We start from the raw sequence: 6000 nt of genomic DNA, 5'->3' as shown, positions 1-6000 counted from the left end.
TCCTTGCACTCCAAGGGACTCGCAAGAGTCTTCTCCAACACCACAGTTCAAAAGCACCAATTCTTCGGCACTCAGCTTTCTTCACTGTCCAACTCTCACATCCATATATGACCACAGGAAAAACCATAGCCTTGACTAGACAGACCTTTGTTGGCAAAGTAATGTCTCTGCTTTTAAATATGCTATGTAGGTTGGTCATAACTTTCCTTCCAAGGAGTAAGCGTCTTTTAATTTCATGGCTGCAATCACCATCTGCAGTGATTTGGGAGCCCCCCAAAATAAAGTCTGACACTGTTTCCACTTCTCCCCATCTATTTCCCATGAAGTGATGGGACCAGATGCCATGATCTTAGTTTTCTGAATGTTGAGTTTAAGCCAACTTTTTCACTCTCCTCCTTAATCAAGGCCTCTATAAATTTGGAAGACTCTGATAGATGTGTGTGAAGATCTACTTATCTTGCATTCTTCCAAGACAAGTCTCATATATAAGTTCCTTACCTTATTAAAACTGCCACCTACCAATCTGAAGTGATCTACCTCTTTCTGCATTCTCTCTTTGCCCTCTGTGTATAACAGCCAATTTCAGATTTCACCCACCAAGTTCCCAAGGTTGCAAACCAACATTATCTGACCTTCAAATAAATAAAGCAAATCCAGATTTGGGATCATGCGAACTCTGCCTTGCACATGGCCTTTCAAAAAATATTTCAGGGACCAGCCCTCCAACTGGCATTTAGCATTTTGTACAACAGTGATGCCTTATTGTATATAAAGGTGAGGATTGTTGAGCAACGTGTACAGTTCATGGAGAATAAAAGCAGCCTTCTCAGAAGCTAATAAAAGGCCATCTGGAAACACCCTTCAACACTGATGTTACATTTCATTTTTTAACGCACTACAGATTGCATGGAAAATTAGGTTTTGTGAAAGCTAGCATAGTGGCATGTTGTTGCCTTTCGTTCAAACTTTGTCACTTATATTCATAATATTGTTTCTAAACTGACAAGGAGACAAATCAAATCCAATTTCAGAACCTACTTCAGTTTAGTTGCTGTAGATTTCTATATATCACAAATCCACAGCTTGGAAACAGACTAAATAAATATCATATCTTATGTAACAATGTCTTTTGATATCTTTAGTAGTCAAGATGAAGTAGACAATCTGATTTTTTTTTCCTTCCAGTCTTAATGAATGAAAAATTGTGTCCATTGTCTTCTTGGACAACCCACACTGTGCTTTCTCCCTCTCCCTGAAGAAAGTAAAACTGACATTCTTCAGTGTTTACTTTGAGACCTGTATTCATATACAAAACATTCAAAGAGGGCATTAAAGTATACAGAAAACCGAGGCTCAGCAGGACAAGTAGATGAAGTTACCTACCACCCAACATCTGGAAAGACAATAAACTAGAATCTGGGTCAGTCTAATGCCCAAGTACATGTTCTTTCTGCAGCTGGACATGATTAACTGAGCATGATCTGAGACTCTACCTCCTGGGTACACAATCATAAAAGCCTCAAGAGGGTGTGTGTGTGTGTGTGTGTGTGTGTGTGTGTGTGATAGAATATTACTCAGTCATTAAAAAGGAATGAAATAATGCCATTTGCAGCAACATGGACAGACCTAAAGGTGACCATATCAAGTGCAGTAAGTCAGACAGAGAAATACAAATATTATATGATACCACTTATATGTGGAACCTAAAAAAATCATACAAATGAATTTACAAAACAGAAATAGACTGACAGACATAGAAAATAAACTTGTGATTACCAAAGGGGATGAGGGGAGGGATAAATTAGGAATTTGGGATTAACATATACATACTACTATATATTAGAGAAGGAAATGGCAACCCATTCCAGTGTTCTTGCCTGAAAAATCCCATGGACAGAGGAGCCTAGTGGGCTACTGTTCATGAGATCACAAAGAATCAGACACAACTGAGTGACTAAGCACAAGCACTATACTATATATAAAGTAAATAAACTTTATATAGTATAAATAAACTTTTTTATACTATATATAAAGTAAATAAACAATTAAGGACCTACTGTGTAACACAGGGACTATCTTCAATATCTTACAGTAACCTATAAGGGCTTCCCTGACAACTCAGTTGGTAAAGAATCTGCCTGTAATGCAGGAGACCCTGGTTTGATTCCTGGATTGGGAAGATCTGCTGGAGAAGGGCAAGGCTACCCACTTCAGTATCCTTGGGCTTCCCTTGTGGCTCAGCTGGTAAAGAATTCACCTGCAGTGCGGGAGACCTGGGTTCGATCTCTGGGTTGGGAAGATCCCCTAGAGAAGGAAAAGGCTACCCACTCCAGTATTCTGGCCTAGAGAATTCCATGGACTGTATAGTCCATGGGGTTGCAAAAAGTCGGACACAACTGAGCAACTTTCACTTTCACTTTCTTTCAGTAACCTTTAATGGAAAAAAATCTGAAAAAGAATGTATGTATGTATGTGTACAGTTCAAAAAAAAGTAAATACTTTTTTTAAAAAATGCCACACATCTAGAGAAGCCCTTTGGTCAGCAGAAGGAAAAGAAAAAAAGAAATGCATTTTCATATTGGAATCTGAATCTTAGAAACTTAGGACCCCAGATGGTGACCTCTGCCCTGGTGCCACCCCTCCCCAGCCCAAGTCCCCAGAGTGGGGTTGGGGAGTGCTTTCCCAGGCTCTAGTGGAGTCGCTGACTGCATCTGAGACAGAAAGACAAGAGCACAGATATTTGGGGAAAGCACCAGAAAAGATCGTGGGCAAAATAGGTCTTGCAAGCTAAAGAATAAAGACACTGGGGGGCTTGAGTCGCAGAGGAGGGAAAAACAGGCTTAAAAGATTAACTTTATCTCTGTTACACTAATGAGTATACCTAGCTGCCCCAAGACAAAAAGCTCAACTATAGATTTTAACCTTATCTCTTCCTGTGCTTTCTTGCAGAAAATTCTCCTGCATTTCTTTCCCCTCACAGAAGCACTCCCCATTCCTGATAGCCACCCTGGAGGCCCTTGAGGCTGATCAAAGAAGTATGATGATTTCTGGAAATTACCAGTGACTATGAGACAAATCCTTCCATGTGTTATAAAAGCAACTTGCTCTAAGGAGCTGGCACTTTTCTTCCCCCTGCTTTCTTCTCCCTTGTGCACAGGCTATCTCTTTTAATAAAATTCTGTGCTTGTATAAGAATCTTGTGGAAGATACTCATTTCTACTGTATTGCTGTCCAGGAATCTGGAAAGGTTTGAGCAACACAGGGAGGGATGCTCCAGCTTCGCGGGATAGGCTACAAGGATTCAGAAGTCCCCGCCGGCCCGCCTGGGACGGAGTGCCCAGATATGGGAAGGCGAGCTAAAGGTTCCAAAAGGCAGCGGGAATCGAAGATGGAAAAGAGGGGAGACCAGGAGATGGAGAAGATGGCAGGCAGGTGGAATCTGGAAGGTGCCAGAAGTCGGAGCCAAAAGCGGGAAAGGCGCAGTGGCGGGGTGAGAGAGCTTCGGGGCTAGTGGCAGGGACCCCAACCCGGCTCACTCTCCTCAAGCAGTCTTTTGAGCTGCGATGGCCCCAGGGAGAACACCAGGACATGGGTACAGCCTGTTTTATAGTCTCCTCCAGGCCTCCCGCGCCGCAGTTGGGGATCCTGGAAGCCCTGAGACGCCTTGGCCACGACGAGTCTGTTTCCACCTGGCGGGGTGTGGCACTTCGATTCCCTCTGGAACCACTTGGAGAGCCCTACTTAGGGGCCCAGCGGGGACCCAAATGGCCCTGACCTATCGTCCTGGGGCACACAGGTCAAGGGAGCTTAGATTCTGTTCTCTTATCATCATCCATTTCCCAGGGACCCTGAAGAGGCTGCAGGCACACCCAAGCTGCTCAATAAATGTGTACTATTGAATTAAAAAAAATTTTTTTAATAGAAAGCTTTATACCCATCAGTACCCACAATTAGTTTGCTTCCACATTACCTGCATGTACGTCTTCAATACCATTTACTGGACCCTCAGCAAAGAAGTAAAAGAGGTTTTTTCACCCTTGTGTGTGCACACACACACAGCCACACACATATGCGTGCACACATACATGCTAAAAATACTCAAACTATTTAATGCAAATAAAGAGTTTGATAGAGGAAATGTGTCTATATTGAGGAGATGTACATACAGCATTCTCTAGCATACATATTTTCTTTCCATCCTTGGTTCTCTATGGAGCACACAGTTCTTATTGACATTCTCTTTAGGAAAGTGTCCTTTTGGACATATGCTGGGGTCTCCTGGTTCTTGAATCAAATTTGGCCTCAGCAAACCCAATGGGAATAGTGGGATAGCAGGATGGATGAGAGCATAAGTTATACACAGGTAACTAAAAAAACAAAACAAAAAACTTTGCCAATTTCCCATTGTTTAGGGGAACCAATTGCAAGAATGTGGCTTGGGAATTCCCTGGTGGTCCAGTGATTAAGATTGCGTTTTCACTGCTCCAAGCCTGAGTTTGTTCTCTGGTGGAGACTGAGATTGAATTTGAAAAAAAAAAAGGATGTGCCTCAATTTTCCCTTCTTCTCTTTCTACTCCCCGCATTCTACTACTCACACAAATACCCATTTTACTCTCTTAGTTTCTTTATAATCTCTCCCAGATCAAAATGCATGTGTGTAAAAGCATCTAATATGAATTATCAACACGTTTCCCAGAGTTATTTACAGTTATTCTCAGCTCTAACTAGAATTAAAGATGTGGCCTACTTTTATAGGCATTTCTAGCACTACTGGCCATGCAAGAAAGTGTATTTGGGGGTGGCATCTGTGAAATCATACTAGTTGATTATTTCTTCTCTTGGTCTACGAAGTAATTGTCCAACTGAATAGTGACTTTGATGAGAGTCAGAAATTTTGTGTTCTCAGACAAATGACGTGAGATCTCCTTGACATCATGCACTTACAAGCTTCCTATGAGTTCGTCTCCTGCAAACTGGTTACCATCTCCTTGAGAAGAGCCACGTCATATGTATACACTATTTTTATTTCCAAGAGCTAGAAGTGAGGCTAGCATAAAGTATAATAATTACTATGGAAAAACACTCATTGGTGTTTCACTGTGAGCTGCACAGTTCAAAGCACGTTACATGCATTATCTCATTTAATCCTTAAGACAAACATTTGACATGGGCTCTGCCATTATTGTCCCTTCAAGGTGGAAAACAGCAATACCAAGTACGCAAGGCTATGAAAACTCACAGCTACAAAGTAGAAGCCTCTCCCTGGAGTTGGGCAGTGCCACAACCCACGCAGAATTAGTGGCGGTCTTCTCAGTCAATGCTTTCAGAAACAAATATAATGGTCAACTGAATATTAGGCTTTTGAGGATTGACCACAAGATGGCAGAGTAGAAAGACGTGAGCTGACTCCTTACAAAAACACCAAAATCACAACCAACTGCTGAACAACCATCAACAACAACACAAACCTGCCGGAACCCACCAAAAAAGATGCCCTACATGCAAAGACGACGAAGAAGCCACAAGACAATAGGAGGGGTGCAGTCACGATAAAATGAATACAGAGGATGAGATGGCTGGATGGCATCACTGACTCGATGGACGTGAGTCTCACTGAACTCCGGGAGTTGGTGATGGACAGGGAGGCCTGGCGTGCTGCGATTCATGGGGTCACAAAGTGTCAGACACGACTGAGCAACTGATCTGATCTGACCTGATCTGATCGGATGTATTGGCAATTTTGAAGAATATTTTTAGAGGTCTTGATGCCTTGAGCCAAAGAACATGTTATAGGCAAAGACAGCCATCTGCTTAGTGTCCTTCAAAACTTATTGTCCAGGTAACCATTTAATCTGACAGAAAATTGTCACTAGCATTGCTCTGATGACCATATGGCCTAATAAGAATGCGAAAACTAAAGGAGACTAATAGGACAGGCTGTTTGAAGTAAAGATAGGCCAGAAAATCTGAGAATATCATCAGTTACTCTACTACAAGCTC

The sequence above is a fragment of the Bubalus kerabau genome, chromosome 3, assembly GCF_029407905.1.
Source record: "Bubalus kerabau isolate K-KA32 ecotype Philippines breed swamp buffalo chromosome 3, PCC_UOA_SB_1v2, whole genome shotgun sequence".
Lineage (NCBI taxonomy): Eukaryota > Metazoa > Chordata > Mammalia > Artiodactyla > Bovidae > Bubalus > Bubalus kerabau.
Note: the sequence above shows the minus strand (reverse complement) of the source record.